Consider the following 17,791-nt stretch of genomic DNA (forward strand, 5'->3'; position numbering starts at 1 on the left):
ATTCCTTCAGAACTGCTGATAATTCTTTCTAAATGTTGTGAACTTTGAAAACAGAAATTATGATTGGATTCAAATAAATCTAATAACAAGTACTGAAGATGAAATAGATTTATATGCTATTTTTAATTTATAGTTATCTTAGCATATAAGCTTCCCATGGATATATGAATCAAATTTAGATCTTTTCTGTATATCTCATCTAGCATTAATTACACCTATGAACACTAATTCCCTGCACAAACAGGAATCCCAGTATTTGCCAGGACTTCAATGGGGTCAAATTATAAACCTCAAAAGAAACCGCAAGAAGAGCTGAATTTTGAAGTTCTTCCGTTCAGTCAGTTAGCAAAGCTAAGATCAGTGTCCCATGATAAATATGGAAGCATAAAACTTAAATCCTTAACTGGTAATCATACTTTCTGCAATGAAAATCTTGCAGGATATTTTTGTCAAATAAATGTATTCAGTATTTTGTACATTTGTTTAAAATAATATTATGAAATAATTATGGAGAAATCTGCCAGACTCTAAATCAGCCATTGAGTTATATTCATATTAACTGTATGTATCTTACCCAAATACTCTAGGGAATTTTAGACAACTAAGACTAAAAGTAGACTAACTGAAACTAACTAAATCTAAAATCTAAATTTAGTCTTTTATTTCCATCAAAAGAAAGAATAAGGTTAAACTTATCAGTTGAGAAGGGTTCGTCAACATTCATTTTCAAGGTAATGTATTGAAAACATAACTTAATTCTTTACAGTGATCAAGTGGCATCAAGTCCAATATACTCCAGTTTTTTGAATATATTGTAATTCAGTCTCACATACTAATGGCATATGAGAAAATATATTTGGTAATTTATGCATGAAACCTATTGCCAGCAAAATATAACCTTTTATGTCTGAAGTCCTTGGTGTACTCTGAGCTTGGCTACAGAAGTTTCATTACCCCACTAGGTAACACCATCAGTGTCTTTTATGTCTGCCCCATGATCATCTGTAATTACAGTGGTATTTTTAGAGTTTTCTAATGTAGAGAAGGGAGTCTAAACCAAATTCAAGAGAAAAGGAAGTTGAGAAAATCCTTGAGTCTACCTCAACATAAATTTAAAGAAAAAGAAAGTACACCATTAATATCACTTAGTTGAATGCATTATATCAATCAATAGAGCTTTGCAGAAACCCAAAATATATCAAAACCCACTTCAGAAATTGTCAAGGTTTTCTCTGTATTCAACTCATCTACAATTGCTGATTCTTATCTATTTTGAAGAAAACCAAGAACATCAATTACAAATGTGTTATTACCAGAAAACTGACATCTCAATTCAGTCTGAGCAGAGTAGGCTATTGTTGGAAAAAATGTCCTTGAATTAAGAGGCCCAAGCCGCTGTTAAAATCTTGTTTTGCCCTGCCTGTAAATAGATTCACAGAAAAATCAATAAAAACTATAATTAAGTCCTCAAAACAAAGAAATATTATAGCCTGAACACAAATAATAACAAAGGAGTAGGAAATAAAGGGGGGGAGAGATCCTCTTACTTACTTTAGAGCTTAAAGAAATGAAATATTTTTTGGGTTCCACCTAATTATGAATGATTTCTGAATCCTTTTTGATAATTTCAGAACAAATGTGTTGGGAAAACCAATGAACTGTTGAAGATTCTTCCCTTGAGCAATATTTCTTACTTTAACATTTTTCTGTGTTGTATTTCCTCAGTAAAATAATAGAAAAACATAACAAGGCATTTTATCTACTTATCTGATTACCACATAGAGTAGGTCATGTGGAAATGTTCATTATTATGGCAGATCTGAGGAACCTCACGATAAATGGACAGGTTTTTACAGAAAGAAGAACCCAGCACTCCCTTTATCTAGTTTCTTCCAGCACAGTTGATGCTTTTCAACTTCCTCCGGGAACCTCATGTCACATAGATTAGCCCAGCAAGAATGAGATTCAAAAGGCCCTATTTTATTCTGAAGAGTCTTAACTACTTTTAATAAATCACTTATAAATGTGAAGATCCAGTGTGAAGATATGAAGATCCAATGATTTCCCACAATCTTCCAATTGATTTATTCTGTTCCCATTTTATTTATTCTGGTATTTAACAGTATTAACAGAGTCTCCAAATTACGAAAATAGCTGTCAGGATTTTCTCAGCAGCTGCTAACACTGTTGCTTAAGAGGTGGCATAAGGTGGCAGACCTTTCTTGGGCACAATCCAAGCAAATAATGAACAAACTTTTCCCACTACTCAACAGGTGCTGTTATTACCGGTTTCTGTTGCTATTGGGTCAGATTAAGTCAATTCAATTTAAATGTATTTGGTTGCATGAATTGAATTTCTGCATTTACTTTAATGATCTGAATACAAACACCTTAGTGTCTGATTCACACCAGGGATGTGAACTGGGTCTAATGCTCAGACAAATATGTTCATTTGCAAATAGGTTCCGGGGGGGAAATGGATAAGACATACTTTGAAAAATATTGAGATATTTGATGAAGTTTTATATCAAGATGTCATTGCTTTCATGACTAAACCACAAAGAACCAAGGTATTTTGTTTATTATTTATTTGTCAAATTTATGTATCACCCATCTCATCTCAGAACACCTGTATATAACTGTTATACTGATTTTAATTATAACTTGGGACAAAACATAGGATTGTAAGACCAGGTAGTTCAGTAAATAATATAATAAATTTCATTCATGCTCATTAAAGCTACTCTAAAGCTTGTATTAGATTCTCCTTATAAAATAGAGGAGATACCATTACCTAGTTGTACATTGGCATTTTCATTTCAATTAGAAATATTTCAAATTATAAATTTCATATATAATTTCAGGTTGTTTATTGTTAATCAGGACTGTGAAGTAAACTTAACTCTTGTTAAAACAGTAGAACTTCCTTCAGTGCTATATTGGTACAAAGGACAGCAAATTATATAGAAATGCTAATGAATAGATAACCCAATGGTGAGGAAGAAACATATTTGCTCCTTTCTGCACTTGCTACAGCTTCATCAGAGTTTCTCCTTTTCTTCAGCTGTGTTTTGAATTTAAAAAACGCGTGTTACTCAGAGCTGCAGGTGGGCAAATACATGTTGAACAGTTGTGGTTACTACTTTGATTAGAGAAAAAAGATTCCTTTGCATAATGGGAAGAAAGGGATTCTGTGTATAGCACATTATACTTGGAAGAATAATTTCAAATGGTACCCAGTTCATCAGAGGGTTCTGCAGAGAAATAGAAAACAAGAAAGGCAGGCCATTTATACTTATAAAAGGAGAAAACATTAAAAGGTAACTATCCTTTGAAATACTTTGGAGGAGTTTGTACCAAAATAGTGTTGGGAATGAAAGGGCCATTTGGTTTATTCAATGCCCATTTTTTTGAACATGCATTTTTCCTGTTGTACGTTTTATTATTTTGGCTTGCAAGAAGAGTTTATTCAAAGTTATTCTTAGATGTTGTTAAACCTAATGACAAGTCATGTCTTCAGATTTCGTCCATATTCTATGATCTGTCACAGAACCAAAGAAGAAAGAAATGACCTAAAACCTGACATAAAAAAGAGATTTTTGCACATCCCTCTCTTTCAGTCTCTGGGGATGTTCGGCAAACATTAAAAGATACATAGCTCCTGAATATTAGTACTTTGCAACAGACTGAAAGAAGCATCAGTGGGATTTCTTCGGCAATCATGATTTACACTACTTTGATTTCTGAAAATGTAGTAGTTGAAAACTCTAATTCAACAAATGAGTGTTTCAGTCCTTTTTTTAAACTTCTATCAGAAACAGAGAAAGAATATGGTATATAAGTCTACTATACAACCCAATACAGGGACACGGTGGCTCAGTGGCTAAGACACTGAGCTTGTCAATCAAAAGGTCGGCAGTTCAGCAGTTCGGCAGTTCAGCAGTTCGAATCCCTAGTGCCGCATAACAGGGTGAGCTGTCCCAGCTTCTGCCAACCTAGCAGTTCAAAAGCACATAAAAAATGCAAGTAGAAAAATAGGGACCACCTTTGGTGAGAAGGTAAACAGCATTCCGTGCGCTTTTGCCGTTGAGTCAATGCCAGCCACATGACCATGGAGACATCTTTGGACAGCACTGGCTCTTCGGCTTTGAAACAGAGACGAGCACCGCCCCCTAGAGTTGGGAATGACTAGCACATATGTGCAAGGGGAACCTTTATCTTATACAACCCAAGGCCCAGTCTCACTAGAGAGCGAGTTTCCTCAACAGTCATTGGAATAGTACTACTCTAGAGCAGGGGCTTCCAATCTTGGCAACTTTAAGATGCATGGACTTCAACTTCCAGAATTCCTCAGCCAGCCAATAACTTTCCTTTCTCCCAAAACTCTTCCACTGCTTTCACTATTACCTGCCACTAAATCCTCAAGGAAAGAAAAAAGAATTAAAACAATAGCCTTTGAGGTAAAAGAATGCCAGTTTGATTCATTGGCATATTTATATCATGCAAATATTCTTCATTTTCTTCCTTCTTTATTGTCCTCCTCACCTATTGAATTTTCTCAGCAACTGAACTCTAGATTTCATAAAACAAAAGCTGCTGGAACAGCCTATTATTTCAGGAATGGAAATGACACTTTCAGGGATGCATAACATGCTATTTTGTTTGTGTATGATACATTTTTTGTTTGTTTGTTCATGCAATGTGTTTGCATGAATTTCTTCACTTACAGCCATTATTACATTCAACAGACAAAGCAATACAGATTTCTATATCTGGGATTTTTCTACTTGCAAAACTGTTGCACTTCCTGACATATCAGAAATCTGACCTATCTACAAACTGTAAAAGCAAATTATTTGGTTTCAAGATAATGGCAATGATATGATTTTGTTTCTATAATTTGCAATTTGAAGTGTATACATTATCTCCTATTATGCTATTTAACATTCTTTAAAATTTCTACTTTGCTAGCAAGTGTTTGGGTAAGTTTAAAATGCCAGGTATGTTTATCATCGTCATCTCTCATATTCTTTCAATCAAATGTCACCCAATATTTCAAGCATTCGTACCAAAACACCCCCCCCCAGTAATTGCACATTTATTCTATTATATCCCTTGAAAAATAGAAAGCCCATCTGTGAGACCCTTTTCCTTAGGTTGGGTTCAAGGGATCAGGTGGGGTTGCTTTTGCTGTACCAGCCTCCCTGTTGCATGGCAGCTTCCCTTCCCCGGGCTCCTGGACCTCACCGCAGGGTTGGTGGTGGAATTCCCCAGGCTTATAGTCCTGGGGGATTTCAACCTGCCATCCCTGGGGTCGGGGTTGGAGGTAGCCCAAGATTTCATGGAAACCATGACTTCCATGGGCCTGTCCCAGGTCATCCAGGGCCTAACTAGGAATAGTGGTCACACACCCAATTTGGTGTTCTTGTTTTTTTATTATTATTATTTGCATTTATATCCCGCCCTTCTCCAAAGACTCAGGGCGGCTTACACTATGCTAGCAATAGCCTTCATCCTATTTGTATATTTATATACAAAGTCAACTTATTGCCCCCAACAATCTGGGTCCTCATTTTACCTACCTTATAAAGGATGGAAGGCTGAATCACCCTTGGGCCTGGTGGGACTAGAACCTGCAGTAATTGCAAGCAGCTGCTGTTAATAACAGACTGCATTAGCAGTCTGAGCCACAGAGGCCCATGTTGGAGCAGTGCCTATGTGACGAATTGGTGGACCTGTCTTGGTCCCCTTGTCATGGTTGGATCAAAGTCTGGTGGCAATGAGTTTCTCAAAAGATGTACTCACTCCCACCCCCGCAGGGAGGCAGCCCCCATTGACTAATGGACCCAGATGGGTTCAAGAAGGAGCTGGGGGTTATAACTGCAGATCTACTGTGTAGTTTTGACTTGCACACCTTTTTATTTTATTTTTAATGTAATCACATTCATTCATTCTTGAATCTTCCAGCCATTAATAGAATAACAGAATAATAAGAGTTGGAAGACACCATGGAGGTCTTCTAGGACTCGTATTAGTCCTTGTAATTTATTTTAATGGAATATACTTACAGGAAGGAAGGAAGGAAGAAAGATCTTGTATTTTATCTCTATTATGAAGACATTGTGTTGTTATTTGTGATTCATCTTTGTCCCAATTAACCTGCTGTCACCATAACAAAATGAAGTTTATCTGTACATTATCATGCATGACCACCAAATGTACCTGCAACTCAATTAGTTCAAGAGAGAAATTAGCCAATACATCCTTTATTGTAGCATAAAATTGATTTAAGTTGTCACCAAACCTAGTTCTAAAATACATCGGAACATTTAAAAATAAAATATGCTGTTGGACACTCCCATTTGCCAAACAGGAATTAAAAGCTGTAAGCTATTTTGTGACATTTAGTAGCTGTATTAACATCCCTAATTGTAAATGACAAGGCAATTACATTTGAAAAATATCCCAACAAACTGCCTTAAGCAATTACAAAGCTTCCATCAACCGAGAAGGACTATATTTCATTAACGGGAGATTGAGGAGACAAACTTTTGAAGGCTGCCTGATTAGATCAGGGGTCCAAATTAACGTGATCTGTTAAATGGCTTTCCAAGACCACTCCCTAGACCCTGGTTCACATAACTGGTTGAATACAGGGAGAAATAGTGAAGCTGACACTTGCATTTCTCTCCATTGCATATTCTAGTCTCATACTGATTAAGAAAGGGGTGGTTAAGAAACAAAATAGAGGGCACCATTCTTGTAAAGATCATCCCTGAAGGTCTTCAAGAAACTATGAATAGTAGTAATGGTATAATTCCAATAGCACAAGACAGAGGATTCAAGATTATTAGACTCTTGTTTCACCTAAGTGGGTGATTACAACAGGGAAGGATCATAGCTCAAGAATAATGGCCAGTGCATATTGAGTTGTAATTCAGTGCCAATATATTTGGAAAGCATATTTATACCATATTCTGACGGAACTTGAAAAGTTTCTACACTCTAGACAGCTGTTGGCAGCCACTCTTGAAAGTATCAGCTTAGGGGAATCGAGTGTGATGCAGCATCTTATGACATCAAGAATTGGCTTTTGCCACTTAGCAGCTACACTTCAATTTCAGCATACTCTATGTGGAATCAGACTTGCAGTTAGAAATGTGGAACGGGATTACCCAATGTTGCACAAAGTACAGAAAATTCTTTTGACAACACCATTGACTGGGAACAAAAAGCAACCAGTTCTGCATTAAACTGAACTGCACACATGAATCTTCGGCCAACTGGATTACACTTTCTGGTTCTGCTTAAAGACTTGCAAATGATTTCAAATAAAACTTGGGAAAAACAAAAAAATAATAATTTGGTAAGGGTCTGAAATGTTATCTTTTCCATGTTTCAGGGCAGGGGTTGTGCCATTTAATTATCTCCCAATGTCTTTCAGTGAATAAAGTGACATTTGCAAAATAAATCCTTTCAAAAGGCTTAGACTACTGCAATGCCTTGTAAGGGATGTGAAACAATAAAAAAAAACCTTCACTAATAGAACCAAATACCAGGAAATCTTTTGAAGAGATTAGTTGGAACATGTTTGAGCACATGCAAAGTAATTCTTTTTGGATCATTGAGGCAGCTTCTTCCTTTTTCAGCTCATGCAGCTGTTTGAGAACCTGCTTTCAGTTTTGTGGAAATGCATGAAGATACAGCTAGAAGCAGATTCTGAAGACTAGGAAAAGAAGTGATGGCTTTACTATTTGGAAAAAAAGATTCTTTGGATCTGTTTCAGTGTACTTTGAAATATTATTTTAATGTTTTTGCACAGTCCTATAAGTGTAATACCTTTGGGAAATACTCATGAAAAAACAATATGAATACTGTATTTAAACTGAAATAATGAGTATGGTAACTTAAATATAATTTAGGCAAAGAAACCTTATAAAGAAAGGTTCATTTTAACCCTTAAACATCCTATTTTTATTTTGAAGTCCTATCATTTTATCACCAGTATATTCCTCCCCTACTTCTGAGATTTAGTATATTCCCATCATCATTATTATTATCATCATTTATTGTTTTTGTCTTCTTCCCTCTTCCAATAAGGAAAAAACAATGAAGCTTCCAACTTTAAAATAAGACAATAAAAGGTTAAGATTTAACATGCAATTCATGTTTTGAAAGGCAGTCTGGATCCTATAACAACTGCCAGCTGGCAAATGTCTATTCAGTATAGGTAGATAGGTCTTCCATGGCTGCTTTTAAAAAGGCTTAAATCTACTTCTTTTGGGAGGTGAGAGGAAAAAGGTCTTATTGCTGGTGCTACATTGAGTTAAGCCTACTAATGGGATCATGAGCAGGGTCTCCACATTTACCCTTCGTGCAGAGGTCATGTGGTAATGCAGAGCCAATATTTAAATACATTAGTCTTAAGCCATTTAGAATATCAGCACTGCCAACACATTTTAAAGCAAGACTTTTGCAGAGTTCGTATTCATTACACTGAGCAGTTGAGACTATTTAATCAATTTTGTTCATTTACATTCACTGTACAGCGCCACATCACAATTGATCATTGTTAATCCATATTGTTGGGGGTGATTTGCTGACATTCTAACCACCACGACCCCCAGAGTGTGCTGTAAAGCATTGGGGATGGTATATACCGTATATACTCGAATATAAGCCGATCCGAGTATAAGCCGAGGGCCCCAATTTTACCCCAAAAACTGGGGTAAACTGGGGACTCGAGTATAAGCCGAGGGTGGGAAATGAGGCACCTACCGGTTGGAGAAAGCCTCCCTCCCTCAGCTGAGAAGGCTGGCGGCTCCCCCGCCCCGCCCTCTCACTGCACCGGCAGGGCTTCCGTCCGGTAAAATGTGAAAAAAAGAAAAAAAAAACTCGAGTATAAGCCGTATATACTCGAGTATAAGCCGAGGGGCTTAAAAAAAAAAAAAAACCTCGAGTATAAGCCATATAGACCCGAGTATAAGCCGAGGGGACGTTTTTCAGCACAAAAAACGTGCTGAAAAACTCGGCTTATACTCGAGTATATACGGTAAGTCTTTTTGCTATTGCTATTTTAAAAATTGTTTCTCTAACCTTGATTCATCATCAACTGACATTTCATCCTGAAGAACACCAAAGGTAAAAATCACAAATCCAAATCCTGCAGTGTAAAAATGGAACATAGGACACAGAAAATTCAGAATAACAGAATATCAGAGTTGGAAAGGGACCTTGGAGGTTTTCTAGTCCAACCCCTTGCTCAGGCAGAAAAATCTAAACCATTTGAGACAAATGGTTGTCTAATCCTTTCTTAAAAACTTCCATTGCTGGAGCATCCACAACTTTTGGAGGCAAGCCATTCCACTGATTAATTCTTCTAACTCTCAGGAAATGTCTCCTTAGTTCTAGCTTGTAATTCTTTATTGGGCAATTGTGACTGGATACACACCCAAGGAATTTGTCTCTGGTTCATAAGCTCTCAGTGTACATACAAACAACAAAATGATAAAACATAAGATACAATCAACGATCATAAGATACAAACAAGAAAGTGTTAAATCATAAGAAACCAATAAGAGAATGTCATAGAAAGGATGAGAAAGATAATAGTTATAAGTCTTACTCCCTGCGTAAACATTCTTAGGCATGAGTGCTGTGGGAATTAGGTGTTTAGCAGAATGATGGTATGGAGGGAAAACTGTCTTTGTGTCTAGCTATTTTGGTTACAAAAACACATACTACATACTAAATACAAAATATTTAGTATGTAAGAATATTGTGTGGAATATCAAGGGGAACATAATTTTCATCATCAAACACCTCTTCTTCTAAATAGTTAACTTAATAGCAAAGTAGTAATAGCCATCTTAATAGCCTAAAGATGATCTATATTCCCAGTGTAAGAGAAGCAATTAGCTAGTCTCTGAATATAAACAAGCAATTCACACAAGAAATTGGGATCTATTCATTGGCACATCGCTCCTAAAATCATACAAGAATAACATTTATTTATTTATTTTTTAAAAAGTGTGTCGGTTATTGTAGAATGCTGTTTACATTATGTTGGTATCCAGAGAAGAAAAACAATATTATATAGAGAGAAAAGAAGTAGAAAATTAGACATCCAAGTTTACAGCTAGCTGTGCATCACAGCATTCTCTAAGCTTTAGCCTTCTTTTTGTTGCTGACCAAAATTAATGTCTTTGTAACATTCAGATAGACAACAACAGAAGCAATTATGAAGTTAGAAGTTATGTTACTGCAAAGTAGCAGATGGATTCTGTAGCTTCCAGGAATAATTTCCAATTTTATAGTAGTGAGTTTATACCGATTCCATATGACTTTTCCTATCTAATGTCCTTTTCGTCTCAGTCTTTCATCTTTTGCACTCAGATTTATGTGACGGAAAACACTCCATTACCTTCTGGTGTTATATTTTCATTCTCATTAAACATGTTGACATGCAGAGAAATGGTAGAATTTCTCAAGGTAATTTTGTTGTAATGATGTGTTACTGATCTACCAAGTATTGCCAGCACAGTAAACTAAATTACTACTTAACCAATGGCTGGCTGGCTCTCCACTCATTTCCCTCTTCCCCACCAAGGAAAAAAAGATACTTTTGCTACATTGATTATCTTAACATTCCATTCAAACACACATACAGTACCTTACTTGCATGGATACATTCTAATAAATCAGCAAAGCTAACACTATATTGCCTCCAAATTCAATTCTCCATAATATTTTATATCTAATACGAAGCAGAAGTCATAACAATACACCCCCTCCCCTAAATTTCTGTGCTTAATGAAGTTGGGAAATGTATCTTCCATAAAAAGGTTATCCAAGCTTGATTATCATTATAATGCTAAAATATTAACAGATTGCTTTTGTTGTCCCAGATTAGCTTGTCACAGTTTACATTAGAGTGTTTGGTTTAGCATAATTTTCATGGAAATTGTGTTGTTGCTTCTAAATGAAAACATCTTTCCATATTCCTATATGGTTTAAAGCAGTTTCATGAAGTGCATTAACTGTTTAAAAATTGTATCCACCAAAGTTAAAAACAAAAACCCTAGTTCTTAATTCTTAAGGCCAGAACTTATGAATAGATGTTTCTCTATTAATAGCATTAATAAATACAATTATTGTGATGTAAATTCAGAAATTGAAGCAGGAAGGCTAACCTATAACTGCAAACTACATTCTTAATTGAGGAAAAAAACCATGCAAGGATTAAAATGCCTTTGGCAAAAAGCCTCTACTGTAAAACCAGTGGAATTTAAAATTCCGCTTTTTGTTGTTTTCAGTTCTTTGAAACAGTAGCAATTCTATTATACATAGTCATTGAAGCTTACTGGTTTTATATATTAGAAAACAAATTTCAGATAGAAAACTCTCTGTATCCCCATGGCTTAAAGGTTTAATAAACCTTTTCTAATTAAATCAAAAGTTTCTTAACCATTTAGGTTGACCAATTAAATATTGCAGCTTAAAATGCATGCGTATATGATCCAAACACTGAAAATGAAGCTATGTAGATCAAGAAATATTCCTGTGGAACAAAGAAATCTATCTGAAGTATGAACATTGCACATATACAATCACTTACAATTGCAGTAAGTTATAAATTAAGCATGTTCTTTCAAGCACTAACTTTTACTATACTATATGTAAATAGGCAAAGAAAACCAGAATCACCCTACTTTTTTTAAAAAAAAGGGAAATGGTTTTAACAAGATGGTAGTGATTTATTCAGACATTCAACGATCATTTGCCCTTGTACTTCCATGTATATTTCTGGCAACATTGCAAATGTAGGACATCATCAGTTTGAAGCATAGCATAGAATTCATAGATTTTCTTCCCTGCCTCACCATTAGAAGAAGCTACAACCACAGTGTTCTTTCAGGCCCAGACTTCCTTCAGATGGAATCATGGTTCGCTCAGATAATGAGACTGATCTGCCTAAACCTATCCTTATAAGTTTACCCTAAAGAGAAATGTGATAATTTGTTCATATATTGGATTCCTGATGGATCAAACTGCTAGTCAGCACTAGAAAATTTGGATGAATTCCAAGCTGCAAGATATAAATTTCAGTGGGGAATATATAGTGGGGAATTAAACATTAATAAGCCACTCAATTTGTAGCCTTTTTTAAAGAAGACATAGGTATAAAAACGCTGCACACCTGGCAACGACCATGCAAATGTCTTGCCATTTCAGATGACCTGATTACCTGAAGTTTGGAAAGCAGTCAACCAAGGCTCCTTTCCTGAAAACAGAAATCCAAGGGGAGCTTTAGAAAATAGTAGGTCAATTAGTTTAACATATACTGAGAAAATTGGTAGAAAGCTTACAGTGAGTTTTTAAGCATTAGCAGCACCTTCTTCAAAGAAAAATCCCATCTCAAATGTTCTTTCTTGAAGGTATCTGAAAGTGTCAAGATTTCTGATCTTGCCAGCAGAAAATCAGCAACAGCAACAACTTGGAAGCTGCAGAGAAGGCCTACACTGCAGTTTCCGCATTGTGTAGGAATGCCTACACAATGAGGCATTTAAAGCAGCTATGAAAAAGCCTAAAATATTCAGAACTTTTAAGGTTTTCAGGTGAAGAAGGTAATCCATTGAAATTATTATATGAAGTACAACTAATTAGAATTGGGGGTAATTAGTGTATTCTTGAATCAATGAAGGAGGGCACTTCTTTCTAATTAGGGATAGCTGTCAAATTTTATGTCACACAAAGTTATGAGGGTCATGATTGCTAATACTGATTAATACTGGCTTAGACCATAAGCTCCACGATAGTCGATGGAAATTTTCATCAGAGAAAACCTGCAAGAATTGTACTGAAGATCGCTTTCACGCAGCATGGATATATCAGCCAACTGTTGGTTATTTGTTGCCTTTCACTATAGTTCTGATTTATTGTCCTTGACATTTGAGCGGCCATATAAAATGACAAATGGATGGATACCGGGAGATGGTTGGTTGGTTGGTTGGATGGATGGATACATAAATAAATATATTATATTATATTATATATTTGTAGTCACCAGTCCAACCCCCTGCTCACCCAGGAGACCTATACCAGGGATTCAAACTGCAGAACTGCCGACCTGTCTGATAGACCAGCTCAATGTCTTAGCCACTGAGCCACCCAGTAATTTTTTTCTTCCCTTTCATCTTTTTCTCACCTTGCCTCCAGTTGCTTCTTCCCTGATTTTTAGTTTTAAACTTTACAAGAGGAAGCAATCAGGGTCCCGGTATCTCTCCTGAAGCTTTTGGTTTCCCAAGAACAGAGGGATTGAGAAGTTTCAAAAAATTATACTGTAGATGACATGACTGGGAAATAAGTGGTAGTGATTGACACAGAGGATGTGTTGGGTTCTCTGTGAAATCATAAGGGAGTTTGCCAAGTTCCATTACTTTCACGTTCTTTGGGAGTATATTAAAAGCAAGGATAGCTCACAAAAACCAAGGAAAACCAAGGAAAGTCAGTGGAGGTTTGCATATTTTTAATTATTCTAAAGCATTCCAAAAAATGCTTTATTTTACTCTCCGACCTTTTCTCTTCAACTAAACTGTAAGTCTAATATTTCAAATAGGATGTGTATCTGTCCTGCACTTTTGAGAATTATTGCCATATCTTTCCTTTGGATCCAAACTTCAACAGTGAACATTTTTACATCAGATAAGAAGTACTCTGGAATTCTGTAATCTCTCTGGAATCTAATCCTGAGGTCAGCTCCCATTTCCAGTGCTACAATATTAAAGCAAAAAAATAAATAAATGGCATGAAGAAATGACCAAGTTCTCATGCAGAGATATGAAGATCCTAATAATATTTCAAGAATTTTAATTTGTGTAACAATAAAAATGAATATAAAGGAATCATTGATTGAATTACTTTGGAAAAAATGGATTAAGAACAAACAAAAAAGTAAAGGAAATTAAGGTAAAAGTAGAATGATTGCAGGAAGTGATAATATGAGCTCTGAATGAAAAAGGATTAGAAGGTAAATTAATCTTTGCAGAATGAATCAAAAGAGGATCAAATTAAAGGAGATGTGGAAGTTCCTTGAAATAAACGGGGGTGGGGAATGTTCTACAAACTACCATGGAAACATATGGGATGTATAAAAATGAAGTTAAAGGCCTTGTGGATAAAGAAATATGCATATAAGAGAATATTGAAAAAATGGGATGAATAAAATATAATGCATTTAGAGAAAAAAAGATGAAAATGTTTGTATAGATTTAGAATAGAATAGAATTGGAATAGAATTTTATTTTATTGGCCAAGTGTGATTGGACACACAAGGAATTTGTCTTGGTGCATATGCTCTCAGTGTACATAAAAGAAAAGATACGTTCATCAAGGTACAACATTTACAACACAATTGATGATCAATATATCAATATAAATCATAAGGATTGCCAGCAACAAGTTATAGTCATACAGTCATAAGTGGAAAGAGATTGGTGATGGGAACTATGAAACGATTAATAGTAGTGCAGATTCAGTAAATAGTCTGACAGTGTTGAGGGAATTATTTGTTTAGCAGAGTGATGGCCTTTGGGAAAAAACTGTTCTTGTGTCTAGTTGTTCTGGTGTGCAGTGCTCTATAGCGTCGTTTTGAGGGTAGGAGTTGAAACAGTTTATGTCCAGGATGCGAGGGATCTGCAAATATTTTCAGATTTGGTTGATTGCAGAATGCAGGAGAATTACATAAATTGGAAATAAAGAATGTGTGATGAAAAATGAAATATTTGAAAACTGGTTCATCACTGAGCACATTGTAAGAATCCAGAGTTGCAAAGGAGTCATTGATCATTATAAGTTTAAATAAATGAATTAGAAAATGCACATATGGATAAATGTATAAGGGATATTTGTGATAAAGGACAGGTGTGTTGTTTGGGGATATGAATGTGTGTGTGCATGTTGTTGGCTGAGAACCTCGATATGCAGTGAATGATTCATAGATTATATGATGTGTAATATGGTTCTCAAAATTAATGGAACAGCAATTGTGTCTTACAGAAAAAAATGGAATGAAGAATTTCAAGTTACACATAATTATAATTCCATTTGTGTTTTACAAGGAAAACTTAATGAGAAAATTTCAAGCTATACATAATCACACTAAAAGTGTGCTAGCAGATGAATGTGTAGCTTTGTAGAATGTGTATAAGAAGATATGAAAATAGAGAAATTGTAAGATGCATGAGGTGCTGTGAAAAAAGTGGCGAGTGTTTGTGGTCTGTTGTGAAAAATGAGTATTTGTTGAAAGAAGTGGAAATGTTTCTGTATAAAAGCTTGCTTCCACCTACTTTATTGTATGGAACTAAGTGTTGAGTACATCAGAAAGTGTGTGAATGGGATATTTTAAGAAATAAAAAACAGAAGAGTTAAGCTAAGGAATAAATGGATAAATAATTAATTAATGTGGATTGCATATAAAAATGCATATCCAAGATAAAATCATAGCTGTTCCCAGTGGGACGAAAGAAGAGAAAGCAATAAAAGTTGTATCATGATGTCCAGTTGCAAAAATCTTGACTTATCCTCCTTATGCAGAAGTTGGGACGAAAACTTCTGGACGGAAGGGTGGAATTTGCATCATGACCTCACCAAGTGCTCATTGTCATTTTGAAACAATTTCACTTTGCGGACTTCCGGTTTGGCTCCGCTGTGTTAATGGCGGCAATTTCAGTCCGCCCGTTCTTTGTGATTCTGTGAGAGCTGTTTAGACAGTGCTAATCTTCTGTCAACAGCTCGTAAATCTCTGCCTCGGGCAAAGAGGGGGAGATGAGCATTTGAACTGAAGTTTGAGCCCCCAAGAAAAGCCCCAGAATGATTTCTGGTGGTTTGATGGGAAACGCTCCTTCGATAGTTCAAAAAAGCTCCAGAGTCCAGAACGCCTCTGCAAAAAGCAGAGCAAAACGCAGCGTCCATCTCCGTGACTGAAGAGGATTTATGATAAATTTTCAACACGGAAGAATCGAAAGCAGGAAGGCTGGCATTTGCTTGTAAGATGATTTTAACTCCCTGACAGAGAAGTTATTTGAAGAGTGGAGATGAAGAAAGATGGCGTTTTGTTTTTTGAAAGTGAAAGCTAAGGAAATGCTGATTACAATTGCTGGTGTGGAACCTCTAAGAAGAAAATAACAAGATTTTTTTTTTTCTAAATGGAATTCTTTTTTTAAAAAAAAAATCTATTTCTTTTTTTATTATCTTTTTTTTTTACAGTGTTTAAGAAGAAAAATTTATTGGGTTTTTTTTTTCTTTTTATTCCCTCCCCTTTTTTTTTTTCTTCTTCTTCTTCTTGATATTACTTAGTTTAAAAATGGCTTTTAAGCAAAGAGATTTAACCACTTCTAAATTATTGGAAATATCTTCACTTCAGGTACGGAAATTGAAAGAAGATATTAAAGACAGTCTAAGGAATTTTTACAGGAGCTTATGGGCTCATCTTTCAGAAATAGATCAAAATTTAATGAAATGGAGAGAAATACTGGATTTTAAAGATTTGGTGGAAGAGCAGAGTAAGGAGATGAAAAATTAAAGGAATCAATTACTCCATTATTGTTATCTAGTACACAGACAGAAGAAAGACTGAATGAATTTAACCAAATTAATTTAGATTTGCAAAGGAAAATAGATGAAGTTCAAATTAATTTGAATTTAGAAAATAAAATAGATGATATTCAGGTTAAGGCTGATAAGGCAGAGGAAGAAAGGGTTATATTACAATATAAATTAATGGAATATGCTATAAGGGTAAGGGTTTAAGAGAATTTAAAGAGGAAAATTTGAAAGAGATTTTTATTCAGGCCTTTGCCCAGATAGAGAATGGAACCAGAAGATTTTGAAGTTAATATTGAAAAATTTATCGTGTTAATTCCTGGTGGGCAAGGCAGAAGTGTTTACCGAGAGATGTGGTTATTTATTTTACAAATAAGAGGATTAGGTATGGAATTTGCAAGCATTTTATAAAAATAAATTTCTAATATTAGGACAAGATATAATAATGATGAAGGAAATTCCTCCTAAAATGTTAAGAAAGAGAAAAGAATTTGCCTTTCTGGTGGATGAGCTTAAGAAACATCAGATATATTTTAGATGGGAGGTTCCAGCAGGGTTAACACTGAATGATAAAGGAAAAAGTATTTTCTCAATACAATTTGTAAAGCACGAGATTTTTATACTAATGTATTAAAGATTGGGAATTCTTTGTTAACAGATGTTAAGTTGAATGGTGAATAGATGGTTGAAAATGTGTAAGATAGAAGAAGGAGGAGAATGTTTAACTTTATTAAATATGATTATGGTTAATTTTTGTAAATGACTTATTGTGGATATAAATGTGTAATTTTAGGGGTACTATATGATATATTAAAGGTATAAAGGAATAGGAAGATGGAATATTGTTTAATTTTGGAGGATAGATAGTAAAATTTAGGAACTTGGATTAAATATTATATTTAAGAGATGGATGTAATGTTAATTAGAATGTAATTGTTATAATAGATATATTGTGGATGATATAGGTGTAATTTTAACAATGTTATTTGACATAAGTAAGGTAAAGTGAAGATTTTAATTATTACAATTGACACTTTGGATATTTGTAATATTATTTGTTGTATATATAAATGTTAAAGATGTGAAAAGATGGACTATTGCTTACCCCTGAAGGTTGGACAGAAAAATTAAAGAAACTAAGTCGGAAATATGAACTATTTTTGAGAGATTGCTAAGGGAAGAAAGACAT

This window comes from Ahaetulla prasina, chromosome 1, assembly GCF_028640845.1.
Source record: "Ahaetulla prasina isolate Xishuangbanna chromosome 1, ASM2864084v1, whole genome shotgun sequence".
NCBI lineage: Eukaryota > Metazoa > Chordata > Lepidosauria > Squamata > Colubridae > Ahaetulla > Ahaetulla prasina.